At 37.3% G+C, this 24,654-nt stretch overlaps 1 pseudogene; it reads left to right on the forward strand.

The window, feature by feature from the left end:
• The first annotated feature begins 6,518 nt into the window (after positions 1-6,518).
• Positions 6,519-22,752, forward strand: LOC149409962 (ATP synthase subunit alpha, mitochondrial pseudogene; annotated as a pseudogene).
• Positions 22,753-24,654: the final 1,902 nt, after the last annotated feature.

Below are 24,654 nucleotides of genomic sequence, written 5' to 3' on the forward strand. Positions count from 1 at the left end.
ACAGCTGCGCGCGGCCGTCAAATACCTGTGCCACTGCCGAATTCGACTCCAGAAGCACAGGAGCAACCATTTACAGCACGGCACCCAGTGCTACAGGTGCCAAGACTTCGGGCATGGGTCCCGAAACTGCTCGCACACAGCAAGGTGCGTAAAATGCTTACTGGAGCATGCTTCGGCAGAATGCCCCAAGAAGACAAGAGATGAGCCCGCCGCATGCTGCAACTGCTCAGGCCCGCATCCCGCCAACTACAGAGGCTGCCCCAAGCGGGTAGCGTACGTCGCCTCAATACAGCAGCGACCTGCCAGAAGGGCCCAACGACCACCGGCAGAACAGAACCCGAGCAGGCCACCTCCTCAGCCGAGGACGGATGGACGCACATGGGCCAACGTAGCCGGAGGCACCGCCCCCGCCCAACAGCAGCGCGAGCCCGTGCCGCCCCCACAGCCCCGACCTCAGCCCCGCCCACAGCAGGAGCACGTGCGCGCGCCCGACTCCTCAGAGGACAACCTGGATTTGATGGCCCTGCTCCAAGGACTCCTGAGGATGCGATCACAGCTCGCCCGCTGCACAACAACAGCAGACAAGCTCGTCATACTGATAGAGCTCCTAGACACCCTCGATGCCTAATACCGAGACGGTGAAAGTCCTCGTATGGAACGCATTTAGCGTGCGCAACAAGATAGACGAACTGCTCGCTTTGGCAAACGAATTACACACCGACATTATTCTCCTATCAGAATCTCACTTGAATCCAAGCGTACCGCTGAGAGTGCAAGGTTTCGAGATTTATCGTGACGATCGACAAGGAAGATCAGGCGGAGGAACCGCAATATTCGTTCGGCAATCTATGACGTCCACAAGAATACCTACTCCGAAGTTGAAGCACGCTGAAGCCACGATTATCGAAGTCACCATAGAGGGTAGAGCGCATACCATCATCTCCGTATACTGCACCCAAAGTAACCTAGTGAGAGAAGATCTCAATAAATTGCTCAATCTGGGACCGATTGTTGTGATGGGAGGCGACTTGAACGCCAAACACAACTATTGGAATAACTACAGAGGAAATGCGAACGGAAATACGCTCTTTACACACATGCAGACAAATACCTATTCGATAATGGCGCCCGACAGACCTACGTACTACTCGCAACGATCTAGATATCCGAGTACACTGGACATAGTACTCGAGAAAAATGTCAAGACAATATCTCCACTGCGCACACTAGACGAACTGTCTTCGGACCACCTGCCCGTGAGCTTTACTATAGGCGGCACAACTTCAAGGACCCCCAGAAAACAGCGCAATTACAAGGATGCGAACTGGGAAGGATTCAAAAAAGAAGTCAACGAACGAATTCATCTCACTTCGGGAACTCTGCGCACGCCACAAGAAATCGACGCAGCTACAAGCACTCTCACAGAGATTCTTCAAACAGCACAAGATACACACATTCCTCTCAAAGAAATACACCCATACACGATCAAGCTTCCCGAGTACGTTCTATCGCTCATCAAGGAGAAAAATCGCCTGCGACGCATGTTTCACCGCACACGCGACGAATATTTCAAGACAGCGTATAACTGCCTGCAGAGGGAAATCAAGACCGAAATCGCAGAACTCAAGCGCGAACTTTGGGACAAAAAAGTCGCATCACTCACGCCGAAGGATAATTCCCTATGGAAAATGGCAAGCGCGCTGCGACATAAAGACTTCACAATCCCCCCGCTACAGAAATTGAACGGCCCCGGGACGGCGCTTTCGCTACAAGAAAAAGCTGAAACACTCGCCGACGGGTTCGAGAGAGCCTACGCCGCTATAGACGGCCTTTCCGACCCGGCTACAGACCGGATCGTAGAAGACTCTCTACGAGACTTGAGGGAAGCAGAGCAAACAAACGCTGAAGATATTCACTTTGCTACGCCAAGCGAGATTGCAGTCACAATCAGGCGATTGAGAACAAACAAGGCGCCGGGAAGCGATCAAATTCATAACATTTTACTCAAACATCTCCCTCAAAAAGCCATCATCTACACAACAAAATTGTTCAATGCCTGCCTCATGACCGGGCATTTCCCCCAGATTTGGAAATCGGCGACCGTGCTGCCTTTCGCAAAGCCGAATAAAGATAGAACGCAGCCGACAAGTTACCGGCCGATTAGCCTATTATCTACGCTGAGCAAGGTATTTGAACAAATTATACTCAACAGGCTTGTACCACACCACGACGACAACAAAACGTTGCCAGACGAGCAGTTCGGCTTCAGAAAGAGGCACTCCACGACCCATCAACTCACCAGAGTAGCGGAATTTATCGCAAGAAAATTTAACGAACATCGCTTCACCGCCGCTGCGCTCATCGACCTAGAGAAGGCATTCGACACAGTATGGATTGACGGGCTCGTGCATAAACTGCACCGCACTAACACGCCCATATACCTAACGAGACTGATACAGGAATACCTAAAGAATAGATCGTTCAGAGTGTTCATAAGGAACGTGCTATCTTCAATGCGTGAGATTCCAAAAGGCGTGCCGCAAGGAAGTTTACTTGGACCATTTCTCTTCATTCTGTTTACCTTCGACATCCCCCGAGACGAGAGATGCAATCTGTCTATCTACGCTGATGACGTCAAACTATACGTTTCCTCGCTGAAAGCGAATATGGCCGCTATTTACCTACAGAGGGCGCTCGACGCGCTCGTAGAATACTACAAAAAATGGCGCCTGAAACTGAACGAGGCGAAAACTGAAGCCATCATGTTCACGAGAAAACGTGTAAACAGAACACCTGACTTTAACATCGAAATGGGAGGACACAGCATAGAATGGAAAGATGAAGTGACATATCTGGGCCTGACCATGGACTCCCGCCTCAACTGGAAATCTCACCAAGCGAAGATACACACGCGCACGCGACAAGCGATCGGCATGATGAAGCCAATTTTCAATAGACGGAGTCCGCTACTTCCCAAAACCAAACTCCTCGTCTACTACTCGCTCATTCGTCCAGTACTCTCGTATGCGATTCCCGTATGGAGCAGCATCTCACACTCAGACCACAAGAATCTACAGACACTTCAAAATCTCTGCATTAAAATCACATACAACACGAGACTCAGAACAAACTTGAAGAGATTACACGAACGAGAACAAATTCCAACTCTATACGAATTCACACACAGACTGACTGAACGCTTTTACAAATCACTCACACTTAGTAAAAATCAACTAATACGAGACATAGGACAATACAATGCTCCGAGCGACCTGACATTCAGATACACACATAGACTACCAAAACACATCCTCATGGACCATGACCACATATGGCACATACCAGAACTAGACGCGGACGAATAGCGAGCAGTAGGTATTTCCTAAACTCCCGACCTTCTTCCCAAATATATAATGTTTATATATCTACTTATATATTTATATAATATTTTATAATTTGTATGTATATGTATGTTTATTTTCTATCTTCCCATAAGTATATATTAACATAAAAACAGACACACACACACACATCTCAAAAATGCAGGACATCATATACCGATGTTACTGAAGGCCGCAAACGTTTCAAGTTGACGTTCGGCCGCTCCTTCCTGGGTAAGGTTTTCTGCGATTTTCCTTACTCCCAACGGCAAATGCGGAAGGACTCCAACAAAAGGGCGCAGCCAAAATTTCCTCCCCATTCCCAACACAACACAAACAGACACGTATGTAGTATATGGCCGCTGTAGGTCGCCGCTGGTGCTGATGCTGGATGATGATACATGCAATTTTAGTAGGGTTTTTAGGTAACAAATTTTTTCCCTACCGAGAAAATACAAGGCCTCTAAGTCTATAAAAGCCAGGTAATATTTGAATAAACCCATATGAGGTAAAAATTGTGAGGCGCATATGACGCCGTTCTATTTGTATAAAGAACATTAACTTTAAATTCAGTAAATTTAAATGATTCACCACTTCATGGAATATAAGAATCTAGAAAATGAAAAAAAAAAAAAATATATCAATTAATCAGTCAATTAAATAAAACCATCAGATGGTAATAGTAATAAGGCCAAATGAGCCGCAGTACTAGTCAGCTAGAAACATCAAAGCTTATTGCTATAAGCCCTTGCTAGTTAGAGGATTACGAAAGAATCCAAATAATCAAAAAAAATCTATCTAATTACACATCTGCCCTCATGATGTACATTGTAACGCTGTCCGAAACGTTGGCTAAAGAAGGAGTTAGCGCAACACGGCATAACACCCCAAAAAAAAAAAAAAATTCAATGATAACACGAATTAAAGATATCAAAGAAAATATTGTTGTTTTTTTTAATGGCTAAGAACCAGTGGCGGTCTGTATCTTTTGTGGAAGGGTTGTTGAACAATTCATATCTATAATTTGTATATGTTTGTCTATTCTAAAACTTCTATAAAAATATTCCATTATCCACGTACTAATATTTGGACTTCACAACATTAAGACATAACCCACGAAAGACTGCAAGACTTTTGGCTTCCTTTACATCTAAGGGGAGTTCATTGATCATTTTGAAACCTTGATCATAAATATTGTTTTGTGTTGCCGATAATTTGTCTTAGGAAGTCTAAAATCGTTGAAGCTTCTCGTAGGATACCCATGGACTGTACTATTAATACTAACACATTTTAACATATAATCTGGTAACACTTTATTTTTTAACTTGTATATATGTGAATACTAGGGTATTATAGAACAAATGTTGCAACACACTTAGAATATTGTTTTTTTTACCTAGCTAACTAACTACTATTATAAACAAATCTATAGGCTAGCAAACAAGATGCAATAACTGACAAAATATTTTCTCTACACGTACTTGTTTGTCTGTTTTTAAATGTGTTTATTTTATTTATTTTTCGGAATAACTTTATTGAGTAAAACCTCAAATTGTAATATTTAATTATTGAAGACAATATTAGCGAGATCTAAACGAAAATCTGAAACAGAAAAATCAGAAAAGGATACGGTCACATCTTGGACTCGAACCCAGGACCCTTGTCTTTCCGGGACGACAAGGTCCCATGTCATGTCTGTCCCGGAAAGAAAAGGGTCCTGGGTTCGGGTCCTAGATGTGACCGTATCCTTTTCTGATTTTTCTGTTTCAGATTTTCGTTTAGATCTCGCTAATATTGTCTTCTATTAAAGTGTTTATTTTAATTACACGTTTATCATGACGAAGAAACCATTGGTTTTGAAATCCATTTTTATTTAATGTTGCGTAAATTATATAGTGGTTCGCAACGTTTGGTGATTTAGTAGGGGTGTCCGGGTTCATCGGGGGAAGTTATCCTCATAAAATATGGGGTATATTGCTCATTGTGGTTGCCGTAGTCTCACTGGCTCCAGGCGATTGGGAACTATATGACCGTTACTTACTTAACTAAAAAAATGCGGATTTATTTCAAGATATTTTTAAGAAGAACAATAGTTCGATAGATTACTTTTTATTTAAAACACACAATATATAATATTACCAGAAGGGGAACACGAGAAAGAACTATGTAAGACACATGACAACTCAACGGCTGCTCAAGTTGGAATGTTTCATCGGTTCGCCGCGCCAGCTGATGGGGGCTACGTGTCGTTTCGGTGTTGCAAGCTGGTAGACCTTGCCAGTAATTAAAAATTAAATACGCGACAGCAGTTCCTACGATTTGTATTTAACTCAAAGTTTATTAAGAAACCTTTCTATTCCAACTAGCAATACTGCGGCTTATCAAAAAGTTTTCTCATACCTGGGACCAAAAATATACAACAAAATCCCCTCTCAATTTAAACTATGTGAATTATCAGCCTTCGGTACTAAAATTAATAAATGGTTATTAGACTTAGGTAGGACAGATTCCGAAAAATTATTAAAAAACGTAGTCTGAGTTGATTTCCTCGATTTTGTATTTTGTATTTACCTAAAAAATATTTTTTTTATTTTTCTTTCTTACATTGATATATTATATTTTTATTTTATATTTTACATGTACCTATCTGGATTTTATTGTTCATTACTGCTAAATTGTATTTTCCTAAAAAAATATTTTCTTTCTATTTTTCTTTCTTACATTTATATGTTATATTTTAATTTTATTTTATATTTTACATGTACCTACCTGGAATTATGTACACGCAACCTGCCAATTTGACTGTCCTAAAACGGGAAACTTCCTAGTTGGACAGTCAAAGCTTCCTTTTATATTTGTATATCTTGTATGTAATAAATGTAATAATAATAAATAAATAAATAAATAAATAAATAAACCTATCCATTTAACCGTTAAGGGCCTGCTATTTTTTTTTCACCTGATTTGAACAATTTGTAATGAAGGAATTCTAAAAAATGCAATATTCAATATTAGGATATTTTCTCAGTGCGATATGTTTATTGGATTATAGTAACCTTAATTTTTTCTCAACTTTCTGTACACGCGATCTCTAAGAAGTAATATCGCAAACTTCGCAAGAAAAACATCATTAATAAAATGGCGTACGTAACAGTTATTATGAAAAAGGTTTGTGAGAGAAAATTCGCTGGTGGATTTGTGAAATAAGGGAAGATTATTTGCGACAGGATTTACAGAGCCATGAAGACTGCTATCTCTCTCTTATTCTTCAGTATAATTGAATATTGTTTTTCGACCTTGGGAATTCAGTAGAGGATGGCTAGAAATGTGACAGTCCCTGTGACAGGTTATATGTAGTACTTTGGCGCAGAGGTCAATGGTTCAAAACCAATCCAAGCAAAATCACATCTTATACAGGGTGTATCGGCACGTACCCGACAAACTTTAATCAGTTATTCCTTAGCACATTTGGAGTAAAAAATGTTATGGGCACTTTGCTGTCCGGTAACATTATTTTTAATAAAAAAAATACTATTCATATTTTCACAACATGTCACCAATGTTTTATCCTTTGTCAAAGTTTGAAAACCCGTCTGGCAATATTTTGTTCGAGTTTCGTTGAATAATGTACGTACGTACCTACGTCGGCGCGCTTTTACAATCACAACGAAATGGCACGGCACCATTCGTCTCATTTTTAACTATTATTATTTAGTGTGTACGAAAGAGCGAGGACACTTTTTGACATACTTGCTAATAACAGCTGTTGAACACGAGAAACAATGCAAATGACAGTGACGGAGTGTGGATTTTTTTTATTTATTTTTTGTTTTTAATGGAAAAAAATGTTACCGGACAGCAAAGCGCCCACTATATTTTTTACTCCAAATGTGCTAAGGAATAGCTGGTTAAAGTATGTCGGGTACTTGCCGATACACCCTGTATAATTGAAGACGTAGTATTATAGTGAAGGTTATTTCATTATATCAGTATGAAAGATTTGGTGTCTGGACGAAATCACACAGGCGTGAATTTCAAATACCACTGCCAGATCTTCACAAGGACAAAATGACACATCGACGAAATTATACCTACTTAGGGAGAATTACATTCTTTAAAATTAGACAAGTGTTTCGCTACGTTTGTTGATTTATCAGGGGTGCCCGGGTTCATCGGGTGTGGTGTGTTTAGGGTACGCCTGCCCACCGACTTCGTGACGGGTCAGATCGGGAGTGACTGGTTTGAGGAGACCATTTCACCTCTCCAACTGTTTTCTCGACCCATCGCCTTGCGCCACGGTGGGAGGGATATGTTCATATGTTCGTCACTCTTAGACACACTAATCTCTAGATTCATACCCAACCCTCATACCTTTTTCCTTCCCAGAACTTCATCTCCATCCTCTCTTAAAAAAATATCACACAGCATCCCAAAATTATTTTCATTAATTCTCAGGGAAATTATTTTCATCAATGTGTGTGATTTATGTAAAAAAAAGTCAAGTCAAAAAATATGTTTTTTTTAATGTTGAAACTTTAGTGCGTGCTAAATAAATTTCATATTAGAAAAAACAATTGAAATTATGTTTGAACAACAATTGAAATTATGTTTGAACAATTTGAAAGTATGTTGCCTGTTGTATGCTGATGATGCGGTGCTGATTGCTAATAGTACAGATGATCTACAGTCTCTCGTGTCTAGGATGAACGAAGTATGTATGAAGAATAAGTTAATGATGAATGTAAGTAAGTCTAAAGTAATGGTGTTTGAAAGAGAGAGTACGAAAACAGTGTGCAATATAACTGTGAATGAGGAATACTTGGAGCAGGTGGATGAGTTTGTGTATTTAGGAAGTCTGTTCTAGAGAGATGGGAAGGCTGACAGAGATATTGAAAGAAGTGTAAATGCAGGTAATTCCGTTAATGGAGGACTGAACGCCGATGGCGCTAACAAAAAAAAGGCAAAAGAAGCGAAGTTAGCAGTCCACAACGGAGTGCTGGTACCTACCTTGATGTATGGAAGTGAGGCATGGAACTGGCAAAGAAAGGATGAAAGTAGATTAAATGCTGTTGAAATGAGATCCCTGAGGCGTATGTGTGGTAAAACCATGTTTGATCGTGTGAGGAATGTGGAGATCCGCAAAGAGTGAAAGGCTAATGTAAGCGTAATGAGTAAGATTGAGAAAGGGACGCTTAGATGGTTTGGGCATGTAGAGCGAATGAGCGAAGATAGGAGTGTAAGGAGGATATATGATGCAAATGCGAATGGTAGCAGAAGTCGGGGACGCCCGAGGAAGACATGGCGCGATCAAGTGAATCAGATACTCGAGTCGGGCTATGTCAAGAGTCAGAATAATATAAGAGTATGTATGAGACGATGTATGAATGTGAATGAGGCAAGAAGTGTGTGCCAAGACCGAGTTGTTTGGTGGTCCGTCCTCTCTGCCTACCCCTGCGGGGAAACGGCGTGATGGTTAGTTATTTAGTTAGGTTTTTTGTGTGTAATTCTAGTAGTCGTGGCATGGATTTGATTTGTGTACAAATCTACAGTTTTATTCCGAGACTTATAAACTTTTGTACACTTGATCTTCAAAAAAATAGGAAGGTCATTGTCTACATTAGATATCAAAAAGCTCTGTGTAAAACCCGGGTGACGCCGGGGACTTCAAGAAAAAGCTAGTCATTTATCCAATAACCTTCCCTAAGTAACTGTGTAGTAAGTACTTAAGGTGACTTTAATTGAATAAGGAACATGAGTGAAAAATATTATTACTTAAAAAGCATATATTCGTATAAATAAACAAACGCAGATTTTGAATAAATGTATTGTTATATATATAATTACATGTAGAATTAATAAAAATACTCAAACGCCCTGTGATTGGTCGGCGGGGTCAGCATTTAAACTTCTACCTCACGTGTACCAAGTTGTGATGCGTATACTAATTATACTCAAATATTTATTTAAAAGATAAATATCAATTTTTAAATGAAAACAGAACGCGACTTAGACATGTTTTTCTATGCCCAAAACTAAATACGTCTTTTGCACAACATCATTATACTTACCAGGGAAGAACTTTTTTCAATCGTCTACCAGAAGAAATCAGAAGCATTAATGATAAAACCCGAATACTGCTCTCTGTCAAGAGACACTTTAAAAATATTCTGAAAAAAAAACTAATTAATCTCACAAATATCCTTAGTTTTCCATAACTTCCTTTCTTTTTAAAATTTATTATATTAATATATTATCCTTCACTACTATCAAAAAAAATACTACAGCAAACATACATTATTTATATACAATGAATTATTTAAGTACTAACTAACAACAACATTTATGTACACTCCCCTTCCATACACAAGCAAATGCTTTCAATGGAAGAGTAGTAAAAAAACCCAAGATGTAAAATGAATTATGTACCATGTAAACATATTATTAAAAAAAAATAATAATTACAAAAAAAAAAAAAAAATTCATTTGTGTTTTTTCTTTTCATACCGACCCGAGGGGGATTGACATTGTTGTTAACCGTCACAATCAAGGCACGTATGACGTCACTTGTACTCCGTCAAAAAAATACTAGTATTTATGTTTAAGGTGAATATTCATATTTAAAAAAAAATACTGGTGTTCCTTAGGTTAATTCAAATAGTTGGTACTCTAATGTAGTGTTTACACAAAAAAAAACCTTTTAGTTTTCACCTCCGGGGTAGTGAAGGCGTACTGAGTGGCAAACGTCAAGTCTTGTTATTTCTTGTAAGGAAGTAAGTAGGTGGTATTTAATTATTCAACGGTCGGGCCGCCCCTAAAGGTTGGACTAGGGCCGGTCATTATTGTATAGTTCTGCATTGTTTCTATAGGGTTAACTAAGGAACTACGCAGAAGGTGGTCAATCAATCCAATTCTGGCTACAGCTCAGAAATTAGGTACTAACATCTTATTAATGATTTTAGCGGATGTAATGACACTCCGAAAATAAGTGCCAAAATAGTTGGTTCTAGTTATATTCCAACATAATATAATTTTCGGGTGAATTGTGAAGCTGTTTCTAGACACAAAATAATATAAATACATTTAATAATTACGATTATAAGGGCTTCTGCCTCTTCTTAGATCAGCAAGTTCATTATCCCAGCTGTGTCTGTGGCTTCCAGGAAGCTTCAACTATCATGCACTCAGAGGGGAGCCGAAATCTCACCCATCAGGAGATCGTGGGAGTTGTCCCAAAGTCCGATTTGGAGGAGATTGGAGACGGTATTGTCTGAAGTATATCCAGGCTGATGAGATGGTGGAGTTCTCATCCATTCTCAAGGAAGTGGTCTTGAATTTGGAGCCTGACAACATGGGAGTGGAAGTGTTTGATAACGATAAGCTGATCAAGGAGGAAGACATCGTACAGTGTACCGGTGCAGTCGTGGATATGCCAGTTGGCGAGGAGCTGCTGGAACACGTGCCAGAAATGCCATCGACGGTAAGGGGGCATCCAGTTCAATCTCATCGTCTCGAATGTTTCTGTCAGTTACCAAACTCTGAAGAAAGACACTGTTTTCATTTACCACGGCAGTCTTAATAATTAGATTTTTAACGTTGGTGTGGTAAAGCCGGCCTTGAGCCAGGTTTAGGATCGTTTTAACCAAACAACCAATGTCTTTATCTAGTTTCGAAAAGCTCTACGTAAAACACGTACTTCGTACGGTACTTCGGCTATTCATATTATTATATAAATAAATCTCCAATAAAATCAAACATAATAAACACTAAACATTATTAAGGTGTTTTCAACCAGAAAGTTTTTATTGAACACCCTTCAACAAGGTTCTATCACAAACCAAGAACAATACTATAAAATCAACACCAAATAACCCATGACAATATCACATAGTATTATTTATAAGACAAACAAATAAACAAGCAAACAACTAACTATGCCAGAGTTGAGAACGTGCAAACTCCGCACAAGTATCTAGCAGTAGTAGCGAGGAGTCGGCGTTTGTGACGTCATGAAGGGTAATAAACTACAAGTTGGCTGACATCTGTGGTCTGCCTTCTCAATTATTCACTGCCTACCTATGCGGGAATGGTAGGCAGGTGGCAGGGGTAAGACGGATGCCATGTTATCTGTTATGTTAGTTAGTTTTGCGGGTAAAGTAATCGACTGTTTTAATTGAAAGACAACTACTTTGGGATAGTTTGGGTTGTACCTGAAAAACACACGGTTACAAATAACCTATAAATATTATTTTCCTTCCTCATATAATCATCATTTAAGTGGGAGAATTTTGTTTGTGGATTGATGACGGACTAATTTGCGATTTACATGAAACTTTTTTCGAACATTTTCCACGATACTTATAACGCCATTTTATCAAAGCTTGTGGCGTTATTTTTAGTAATTTTTATATCAGTTATTTGTACATCTATGTTTACAAATGACAAAGTTATTATAAATTGCATACTCTTGCTTAAAATGTGGCTCCTACAAGCCATCTTGAATTTATCAATTAAAATGTGGCTCCTACAAGCCATCTTGAATTTATCAATTAAAATGTGGCTCCTACAAGCCATCTCGAATCTACCAATTAAAATGTGGCTCTTACAAGCCATCGTGAATCTACCAAATAAAATGTGGCTCCTACAAGCCAACTTGAATCTACCAATTAAAATGTGGCTTCTACAAGCCATTGTGAATCTACCAATTAAAATGTGGCTTGGGTCTTACAAGAAATCTTGAATCTAAAAGTTAAAATGTGCCTCCTACAAGCCATCTTAAATCTAACAATTAAAATGTGGGTCTTACAAGCCATCGTGAATCTACCAATTAAAATGTTTCTCCTAAAAGCCAACTCGAATCTACCAATTAAAATGTGGCTCCTACAAGCCATCGTGAATCTACCAATTAAAATGTGGCTCTTACAAGTTAACTTGAATCTACCAATTAAAATGTGGCTCCCACAAGCCATCTTGAATCTACCAATTACTATACAATATTGTAGTTTCCGGCAGCCCACTAGAATATTTTATCCTTCTATATAATTCTATTTGACCGGTCGGTGGCCGAGTTGACATCGCGCTTGGGTCCCACCCAGGCGTAGTGTGTTCAATTCCTCGGCTGGCTAAGTCCTCCATCACAACACAAGCAACATTTTCCGCTTTCTGTGGTGGTAGTAGGAGATTTTCAAATATTGTCAGGTTATTCGTAACCCGGGAATGTTTGTCTTTCTTTAAAAAAAAAAAAAAAATAGTAAACTGTATTGTGCATTGGCTTTGTCCTTTTTCGGTAGTCTATTTTCATCGCACGTCCTTGTATTATGTCTGTGAACATTCTAGTTGTATATAATTTTGTTTAAAAAATATTCTTGTAATAGGTTGTTTATTATTTTATATGGATGAATATCATCGCTCAGTTCAGCATCATTTTCGTTTGGATTCAGGGTGAGAAAAGGACGTGCTCTATTTTGGTATCGATATTCGTACAGTTTGAGATGGTCGACATTATTTATCTGTCATCTGTCATTGTTTTACTTAACTAGATTGTATGGAAACGTTGCATGCTTATTTTTCGTTTCATAATTAACGTCCTTTTTCGCGCTTATAAGGAAAATTGACGATTTATGTATGCAAGTGTAACAGGATACATGCATACATAACTATATAAAAACAACTCAAATACTAATACTTTGATTAACATCAAAACCAAATATTAACCCCTGATATTGTAAATAAAAGAAAGCTTCAAATATAAAGTAAGTATGTACATTGTACATTTGTATATGCATACAACTATTCATGTTTGTTTCAAACCAGGCAAACTGAAAACGTGAGGTAAAATATAGAATAAATAATGGGGACTGAAATGGTAATCAAATCAAAGTATACTATATTTATTTACTAAGTGATCATGTCCAATTTAAACACATTAAATATTACACAAGGAGAAATTTTACTATACAGGATAATTAAAAAATTACTGCTATTACAAAAATAGGGCACATAAACAATAAAGATAGCATCAGGCCAAGACCAAGGTTGTGATGGAGTTCGCGACTTTTGCTACATCAATATAAAATATTACTTGTGTAATTACAAAAATCATTAAGGCGTATACCAAAAAATTCAAGGTCCTGTCTTGAGTTGACAAGTTTGACCATTTTGGACATTGGTGAATGGTAACCATAATTCGTGGAGCATTGATTAAAGAAAAGAAAATCATTATTTCAGAGTTTGCGGGAAAGCAAGTATGTTCGTACATGAATACAGTCATTAATATGTGTGTTAAAAACAAACAAAACTTAAAAGGAGTAAGCGATGTACTAGTGGGAAGGTATAGAGACAAGATTTAAAAAAAAGACAAGAAATAATAAAATTTAATAACGAGCAAATAGGTCTGAAATTAGTTGCCTTTTGAAATCCACGAAATTATTAACACCAAATTTATCAACAAGTTCACAGCGTTTGTTTGCAAAGTGATGAATTCTTGAAATTTGTGAATGAGTAGTTAGTATTGAGGTTATTGTTACGTTTAAAAGTGTCTTTGCTTCGAGTTTGTCTGGCAGGTACATTCATGTAAATTAATGCCAAATTAATTTACATGAATGTAATTAATGCCAGGACTGTCAACTAGGGATTTAATAATATTGAATAAAAATATTATATCTGTTAAAACTATCTATTATATCTGATAGTTTGACAAGTCTGGTTTCGGTACATATGTTATTATAGTTTATAAATTCTATGGAAATATTCATTTTAAAATGGATGTTTCTTAAAAAAAAAATTTTATATTAACTCCACACAGGAGGCCCTGAAGAAAATAATTTCCCTCAGGGCCTATGTCATCTTTGGGGATGCTGTGTGGAGGGTCTTTTTGTGGAGAGGAAGGAGTGAACATGGGTCTTGAAGAGTCCCATGTTGTAGGAGGGAGGAAACACAGAGGCCGGCAGTTCGTTCCACAGCCGAGCTGTTGAACTTAAGAACGAATCGTAGAAGCGACCCGTTCTCGTGTGACAAATGTCAACCGTGTACAAATGTTGGGCGCGCGTTTGGCGTGTATCCCGACTACGCACCGGTGCCAAAGGGATCAATGACGCTAGTTCCTAAGAGCATCTTCCATTGTAATACCGATAGAACAAAGACAGCATACTTACCTAACGCCTGTGCTCTAAAGATTGCAGTCCGTTTGTTAAGATTGGGGAATCTATCAAACGGACCGCCCCTTTCTGCACAGAGTCAAGGGTTTTTTTCAGGTATTTAGGGGCTCCGGACCAGAGATGGCTGCCAAATTCGACAGTAGGGCGCACTTGCGATTTGTACAGGGTCAGCAGTTGTGTACTATTAAAGTATCTGCGGGCCGAAATGTAATTCGGATGTACCGAAATGGTATTATACTTAGCTTATTTATTAATAATATTGAGGTATGTTACTATATCCTTCTTGTAACTATATTCCGTGCAGTTAAAAACATCTACAATATCTGTAAAAGTGAGTATCTAAATTACTCAGTCCTGATATTGTCTTTGTGATTAAAAATAATTTTTGATCGAGTAGTTCTAGTTGAAGGTGATCAGGCTCAATAAATCAAAGCTGTCTATAATTCCATTATCAATTTAAAAAATAAAAGTCAAGTCGTGAACGTGTCCATCAGAGATTTTTAATAATTTTAATTCTTTCACCAAGTGCTTGTAATTTATAGTATCTATTGGTAGACCAAGTTTAGAGTTAATATATCTTACAAATTTATGCTGAATTTTTTCAATGGAATCAGAGTGGATTTTAAAGTGACGAGACCAGATAGAATAATTGTATTCGACTTGACTTCGAACTAAAGAAGAATACAAGATTTTCAATGTTGATAAGTTTTTGATGTCTTCGTTATCGTATCGTTTTCGTAATGGTATCGTTTTCGTTAGCATATATTAAATATTTTCTCGGGTAAGAAATAAGCCCCCATAGCTCAGTGGTCAGAGCTTTCGACCGGAAATCGAATGGACACGGGTTCGAGTCCCGTTGGCGTCATGTATTTTTTATCAGGAGATTTTTTCAATGTGGATGAGTGTTTCAGGCGAACAATTATTGCTTATAAAAATAATTGTTATCCTTTGTGCTATGCATAAATAAAATCTTGTCTTTAAAAACATTAATTTATCAAAAAAAAATAATAAATAATATTTGACAAGTCCAAGTATTTCACTTAAAAAATGTATACAATTTGTATCAACGCCATCTAGTGAGAGATTTAGCACTTACAATGCCTTTCTCATATAAAAATAAAGTTGGTTGTTCTCAGGTGAAAAAATGTAAAAAGCAGTAATTGTTGAATGAAACACTAGCATATATTGAATATTTTCTCGGGTAAGAAATAAGCCCCCATAGCTCAGTGGTCAGAGCTTTCGACCGGAAATCGAATGGACACGGGTTCGAGTCCCGTTGGCGTCATGTATTTTTTATCAGGAGATTTTTTCAATGTGGATGAGTGTTTCAGGCGAACAATTATTGCTTATAAAAATAATTGTTATCCTTTGTGCTATGCATAAATAAAATCTTGTCTTTAAAAACATTAATTTATCAAAAAAAAAAAAAAAAAAAATGAATGTATTTATTTTTTTTTTTCCTTTCACTAACAAGCTTTTTATTTCCAGAAAAAAAAATTAAAATAACAATTTTCACTTAGTTAACTCGAATTTTAATTCTATTGCATTGTGCTACAGTACGATGTTACTCACTCTCAATGTGTGTTATCGTATATGTATTACTTTTGAATGTGTGTTATCTGTGTGCTATATTGTCTTGTACTTTTGAATGTACGTTATCGTATTGTCATTCAAAGTGTTTGTGTACTTGGGACGCTTTAGTAAGTTCTATGATTGTATGTAAGAGTCTGTTATTTATTTTATATAACGGGAGATATTGAATTTAAGATATAAATATTGTATTATAATTGTATATTGAGATAGAACCTGCAGACAAGCAGCCATGTGGCAGCTTCGTGGGACTATCTACACATTGTCTAAAAAAAATTGCTTTCGTTATCATACATAATTTTCGTTATAACGTTTTAATTTCAAATGGCGGTCTTTTCCTTTCTTCGTTCTTCTGTAACGTGCTGCAAGAATAATAAATATTATTAAAATTAATAAATAACACAAATTGATCAAATACTTGCGCAAGTCGGGATTTGAATCAGCGACCTTCACATTCGTAGTCAAGGATCGTAACCATCCAACCAAATCTGAATAGCCAGATACTTCCCAACCTTTCTCTGGTCTATAGTTTTCCCTTTCCATTCCTTTCAGTCTCACACCCGAATTACAAATGCCGTAGTCCAACTGTTTTTGAATAGTTTGGGGCAGTTGGGACTCTCGTCAAAATACAAGTTTGTGTGACGTTCCATCATATCTGTCCAACCTTTGTGATATAAATTTAATTAACAATTTAAAGTACTAAAGATTCTGTATTCATTTCACCCTTTCATCCGAATTTCTGCAGAGTCTTTCAGACGCAAATCTAATTTTCAGAAACGGAACAAAACAACCCCCCATCGCTCTTGCCCTTTGATCCCCGGCCGTCCCACCCCCTTTTCCTCCCCTAACTCTCGCGAAACAGCTCAACTGAAGTTGATAGTTGAAGAGTCAAGACAAACTAGCTAACACACAAACAAAGTTGGACAAACATGCAGCGCCGACTGGAGTTACTGAAGTCACCGAAATGCTTTTATATTATGGTGTTTTGGACGAAAGAGACATTGTGAAATGTCTTTTATTGAAGTGAAACTTCTTTACGCGCGTCATGCAATTTCGAGGACCGGAGTAAAACCGACTCATGACCGTCACGAAAAACCGTGATTATTTCGCTATAGGAGCCTAGCTAATATTATATACCTAGTTTAGGTCACTCTCCAAACTCAGCTTCGCGGTCTAGAGGCAGAGCGCCCGACTTTCATCGTGAAGAACCGAGGTTCGATCCGCGCTTTAACTAATTTTGTTTTTCTTTTTGTGATTTCTTTAATACGAGGAAAAGTGATAAAATGCTCTCGTGCTGCGACTTTTAGATATTTTTACTTTATGATATTTTGGTCGAAATGTAGCTTACAAATCGAGCCGGTAGAGTCGCTCGGTATTTTGATTAATTAATTTTATTTTGAATCATTAAAATTACAAATCAAGGCCGATAACGCGACTAATTACCCTCGCAGACGTGCGTGACAAGTTTTTTTAGTAAAAACCACAGCCGGACAAGTCAATTGAGGAGTACACGTTGTATACGCGGTTCTCGTCGCGCGAGATCCCTCTCCTCGCGGTCTAGAGGCAGAGCGTTCGACACTCGTTATGCAGGACCCGGGTTCGAATCCCATATTTTTATAACTTTTATTTTTTTTTATCACATGCTACTTATAAATATGTCAATAGACAGAAAAAAAGAGAGAATGAAATGAAAAGAGAGAGAGAAGAATACTAAAAGTTTCACTTCCGTCGTGCGTAGGCTTGCCACACACTGTATTTTTATTTACAAGTGGATCCCTCAATGCTAATGTATTTCTCGGATGCCTCCACCTTCTACCACCATTTACTACTGAATACCACAATGTTACTGTTAAAAACATTACATCGACTCCGTATCTCGTTCCGGTGCAGTGATAGTCTTTCTCGGGCGTCCACGACCTTTCAAACCACTCTTTGAATACTTCTGGCACTAATAAAAACAAGTTTTAAAATTTTCAGCGATATCCGTTGACTACTTTTCGAGTTTTGAGAGCACAAACATAAGCCGACTGAATTTTTATATATTAAGATTTGCTTAGTTATGACGTTTGTCATTTTTTTGGCATTATCATCTTTGTTTTGATCCCACCAACCATAGAGCAGGAATTCAAACTCCGCACTTGATTTTGTACATGAAACAGGCCTGCGACTAAAGACCGGAGAGAAAAACCGCTTTTTTAATCTGATTATTCGTAGCACATTGTGCACATTAGTTCATTCACTGAAAACGGTAACTTGTGATTAATCCAACGTTCTTCCCAAGTGCGGGTACCGCTGAATATCGAACCAAAGAATCGCCAACCTGGTAAGTACAGAAATCTGGCGATTACTTTGTATGTTGGTTGGGGTAGCGCAATCTCCATTTGGAATTAAAAGTCTCCTGGAACAGAGAAGGGATAACGCATTTTTCTGCGGTGACGCAATTCCAGCGTCATCATACAAGATTTTGTACTGTAGAAACAAAAAGTACATCGGTTACAGTCATGAAACCATTAACAGATTTTAAGTATTTCTAGTTGGGTAACGGTGCCATGTTTACTTGTAATGTCTTCTATATGATAGATATTTTCAGTAATTACCAGGTAAAGTGTGTAGTGTAGTGTGTGTGTGTGCATATGTGTGTGTATATGTATGTACATTTAACAGTTTATATTATTGACAAGATGCTGCTTTTAAATTTTGTGCATTGAATCCGGAAAAAATGTCAATGCTAGAGATGCTAGACCAATATTATTGAATGCATGAAGAGCACGGTTATTTGGGGAATTATATGCTGTATTTGTTTTGTAATTAAGCGTGTGGAATAGCCATGTATGTCTTGTAGGTCTCAAAGGTATTTTAAAATTAATTAGGGACAGAAGTTTGGTACAGTCGATGTTATTATTAAAAATTTTGTGTTAAGTTAGCTACTACTCGCCTTTGCTGCAAAGTTTTTAAATATAAATTCATAGTAGTTGTTGAATTTGGAGGTAAGATATTTTATAAATTTGTTTTGAATACGTTCTATGCTATCGTTGTACAGTTTATATTCTGGATTCCAAATTGGCGAAGTACGAGTATATTCCAGCGTGCTTCTGATTGATGCGAAATATGACTTAACAATTTTACGCGGATTACTGAACACTTTACTTACACGTAGGACAAAATCAAGTATTTTATACGACCCATTAACATGTTGGGATGTGAAAAAAAAAATGTTAGTGTTAGCAACATGCTTTTTTCCAACAGGAGTGGGCAATTTTGGCAACCAATTCTGGCCTTGAGTTCTTGATAAAATACTTGTTTTCCTTGAGAAACCACTTTCGTTTGCTTACATATATATTGATACATATATTCTCTTCTGTATCTTGATGGACTGCAGTACTTGTACTTGATTCTGTGCAATCCTTTGTTAACACACTGATTTCAACTCTAATGCGCAGACGCAATGTAGACATGTTGATATTGTTCTATAGGTATTTCAATAGAGCCTGCTCGAAAGAGATAGTATTGGTGATCCCCTGTGCACCGGTGCACATGTGCGAAACTCGATGGACAGGAGCGAAACACCCGTTTACAGTTGATATTGGTTTCACGAGAGCGGGTTGTTTCTTGTGTATGTCATGAAAAATGTTATTTTTGAAGATAATATCTATACATTTGTAATGCCGAAACGTTAATTATATGAAATTCCCACGATAGAAAAAAATCACAAAGTAAGCTCCGAAAATTATTTAAAACACGTTTGGTTCTGATATTATTTATTTATTACACGCCCTAGTGGGCTTTTCTTAAAAAAAATACAAGCATTTTGTATCAGAGTAAACACTTAAAAATTAATACAATAAAGAAGAATGTAAACATAATGGCAAAAATGAATCCTCACGCATATAATTGAATTTAAAAGATTCAACAAAACAAAATAGTAGAAGCGGAGAAGTTATATGGGTACATAGGTCTATTTGTGTCTAGAAGAATAAAAGTGATAGAATATACAACATTTATATTGATTAGTTTTCAAATGAAATATATCACCCAGATCAGAATATTTGTTTCCGAGATTGTGAAGTCTCGGAATCGGAGTTATTAGCTTCTAGTTCTGATGTTATAAGCATGAAAAATTCACAGTGTATCTTTAAATGCAACTTAAGCATTTGTCGAGAGATTTTTTCACTATTTCTAATAAGTCGTGTTTTATCAAATACTTTCACCATTTTTGCTTAATTATTATCGTTTTTTAATATAAGCGCGCTCCCTCTAACATTCGTATTTACATATCTCCCTTTCAAACCGTCTTTGAACGCTTACTGCGATGCCTTAAGATCATTTTTTAAACTGTGAGTATCTACTGGATAACTAATTAAAATATATTTTTTTTATTTTGTTACCGCGTGAAGATATCGTCCCGGAGTAAGAATAAATCCAAAAAGTTTAATATTTTTGACTTATACTCACTGTACCTTTTTTTACATTAACCTGACACAGGAGGCTCTCGGGAAAATAATAGGAGTACTATCTATCAAGTTTAGCGGATGCATAAAAATTAATTGTCGCAATAACACAATTGCAATTAACATTTTGGGACCGTTCCTTCGGTTATATTGCGTGGGGCTTATTCCAACAGCACCTTCCCAACACCAACTATCATAGTGGAGTCGGAGTTTTGCGACATCACCCAGGATTCTGTCTACGTAAATTATATATTTTGCAAACTATGATATATATCTTTAAAAACAAAAATAAATTTGAAATAAATAAAAACAGAATCAACATTAGAAATAAAATTTATTTTGTACTCCCCAAGCGAACACAAAACAATTGCAAACACACTGCACTTTCATTGGACCTCGTACTTTCAATCTTTTACCGAAAAATATTCAAGTGATTACTAAACTTCCTCAATATTTAAAAGAGTTAAAATTATGGCTTTTTGATACAGCAGTTGAAACTTTTTTTATTTAATTTGTATCACTTCATGCTTCTCACAAACTATACACTTAATATTACACTAAACACTTATAACATCACTTTACACTCTTGTAAACACTTTTTATACAAACCGCCTAGACAAATAGTAATATGTATATTTTTTGTTTTATATGCTCACCTTTCTAGGTACAATAATATAATGTATTTAACTATATTACCCACGCAAAGGCTGCGCTTTGGTGGTTTCCCATTTTCCTTATTAATTTGTATAATATTGTATGTACTTAATGTAAAAATTGGGAAAATTTAAGCTATTACAAAAAAAATCCCAGTTCAGACCGTTATATATTTATTTTTCTTTGTCTTGTTTTGATTTATTAGTTTTATCATCTTCTTCAATGATATGTTAAATTGATGGGTATAACCATAGATAGAGAAGGAAGATGTTCATTTTAACTTTTTACTCCTTCGCCATTCGCGTATTGAATTCCACGTCTTTTTAAAACCCCAACAAACAAACCACACAAATTTCAAATCTAGCTCATAGAAGAATGTGCCGCTGAACAAGCATCATACTGTATACATTCTTGCCATAATTCCTAGTTGTAACTATAAAAGATTTAGTTACGATACAACGTACTCGTGTTACAACGTGAACGTGTTTATTCTACGTTCACGTGTCGTCAGGCAGACAGGTTGTCACGCCAGTAAGGCACCGTGTTATTCTGAATTCAAATAAACAATATCGTTTTATAAAGGATGTTTGGGTTTAAAATGCAGTTACTTCAATTTGGAAGACGTTTATGGGTGACTCTGCCCCAGAAACCGTTCATTCCACCATTGGCTCCAACGTTGAAACGAAAACGGAAAGTTAAAAAAAATTACAGACAGACGCAATGCGAAACGGTTGTGTAAAACATGTCATACAGTATGAATGCTGCCACTCCAGGAACCATTTATTAGATAGTTAAAATATGAACCCTTGACTCTGTGCAGAAACGGGCGGTCCGTTTGATAGATTCCCCAATCTTAACAAACGGAATGCAATCTTTAGAGCACAGGCGTCAGGTAAGTATGCTGTCCTTGTTCTATCGGTATTACAATGGAAGATGCTCTGAGGAACTAGCGTCATTAATCCCTTCGGCACCGGTGCGTAGTCGGGATACACGCCAAGCGCGCGCCCAACATTTGTACACGGTTGACATTTGTCACATGAGAACGGGTCGCTTCTACGATTCGTTCTTAAGTTCAACAGCTCGGCTGTGGAACGAACTGCCGGCCTCTGTGTTTCTTCCCTCCTACAACATGGGACTCTTCAAGACCCATGTTCACTCCTTCCTCTCCACAAAAAGACCCTCCACACAGCATCCCCAAAGATGACATAGGCCCTGAGGGAAATTATTTTCTTCAGGGCCTCCTGTGTGGAGTTAATATAAAAAAAATATACATATATATATAAAAGGTCAAAGCAAAAGTTTGGTACATTAGAAAAGGAATGGTTTCATAGGGTGAGGTTTGTCCAGAATTTGGCTGCAAATGATCCTGCCCACCAGCTGCTTGGCGGGCAGAATCGTAAAAAGCCGGTTGAAGCAGACGATGTGTCAAAGTCTCTATCTCATTTGACCTCTCCCAATCTAATCCACCACGCAGCTAGAGGGCAGACGCGTCCGCTGACAAGGCCTGCACAAACCCCTGCCAAGTAAGCGAATAACTGGAATGCCCTATAGCAGAGGTGTTGGTTATCTAATATTTACCTTTAAGACTGCTGTGTCAAGCATTCTGGTATCCACTATGTTGCCTTGGAACATATGAAAAGATATTATTAAGAAATCGCTTGAAAAAACTAATTCGTTTTCGTTTTTCCCACATCGAAGGCCTGATGTAGTGTTTTCCTTTCCAAAATATTATTATTTTTGGTTGGAATTGCCTTTTGAAAAATACGCTCGTATCTCTGCTCCACGTTACCAGGTGTGAAAAATAAAAATATATCAATTCTTTCCTTGGTTTGCCCTTGCTACGCGTTTGCCCTATCCTCCCCTATCTCCCGATTTGCTCTTATAGCCCGATTCGCCCGTTACTCCCGCCTCTCCTCTCTGCTTTACCCCTGAGAGGACACATCCGATAAATCTAACATTTATTCTTCTTTCTATATCTGCAGCGCCTAAAGAAAGCGATTGTTTTTCGGCAATACGAAATTGGTTGAAGTGTTGATGGTTGAAAGGTAGAGAAAACCTAATTACTTTGAAAATAAAAGTTTCGAAAAGTTTGCGTGTTGTTACACGATGTCGATAATTTTGGCGAGGAATCTTTTGACGATTCGCAAATCTGGCAAGAAAAAGATTTGTATTAAACATGGAGAAAAACAAATCATAAAACAAAATAAAATACGGCCAAATAAACATGAAGATGGACAAGTCATAAAAATTATGAAATAGCACCAACACAACCTACATTCAACAAACATGATGATGGAAAAATCAACGAACAAAGTAAGCAAACACGATGATTAAGAAAACAATAAACACGAGTTTGAGGAAATCAAAAAACATAGTGATTAACGTGAAGATGAGGAAATCAACAAACACTGAGAGGAGGAAATCAACAAATATGATGGTTAGGAAATTAACGATCATATTAAACAAACATTTATATTAAGAAAACAATAAACATGTAGATGATGAAATCAACAAAAAAAGTAAACAAATACCTCTAAAGTTGGGGAAATTAACATCGTAGTAAACAACATGAAGAAGAAGAAAAAAACAAACATTAAGATGAGGAAATCAATAAACATGGTAAACAAATATGAAGATGAGGAAATTAACGGTCAAAGTAAACAAACATGAAGACGAAGTAAACAACAAATATGAAGATGAGGAAATTAACGGTCAAAGTAAGCAAACATGAAGATTAAGTAAACAACAAATATGAAGATGAGGAAATCATGACCTAACAACAACACAACAATCTACAATCCGCATATGAGGACTGTGAATAAACTAATAATATATGATGATTTGTATAGCACCGTTTTTGTGCAAAATCATCTCAATGGTGCTGAAGACTACTGTTTTATGTATTTTAGAAGTAATTAATCTGACCCACTTTAACAAATCGCTTGCTATAGTTCCATGTCTTCACACTTGTTAGATGTGACATAAAAAGTTTTAAAATAAGAAGTGATTTATTAATATTAACTACTTCCCAACATCCATCTTCCTCGGCTCCTTGCCTTTCCCATTCCGATCAGTATCACAACACACCCCAATTGGGAATGCGGTAGTCCCCTAGCTTCTATCAGTTGGGAGCTGTTGGGACTCAAGTGCGGATTTCACATAAAAATAACAAATCTTTAATCGGAATATAATCATCAATTGACAAACGAAAATCCCAGATGATCAACACAGCACATTCTTCATAGCTCTTCCATCCATTAGGGAAGATAAAAACGTATAAATATTCGATATGTAATATGATTTGTATGCAGATGTGATTTGATATGGGATAGGACTTTGAATCTATTTTTCAACAAATGGAAAATTTTTTAAAAATGCGTGAAACAGACTTTGCCGTGGTTTTACAAATAAATCAATGAAAAATGGATT

This window comes from Hesperophylax consimilis, chromosome 29 (assembly GCF_061612785.1).
Source record: "Hesperophylax consimilis isolate HC1 chromosome 29, BYU_Hcon_1.0, whole genome shotgun sequence".
NCBI lineage: Eukaryota > Metazoa > Arthropoda > Insecta > Trichoptera > Limnephilidae > Hesperophylax > Hesperophylax consimilis.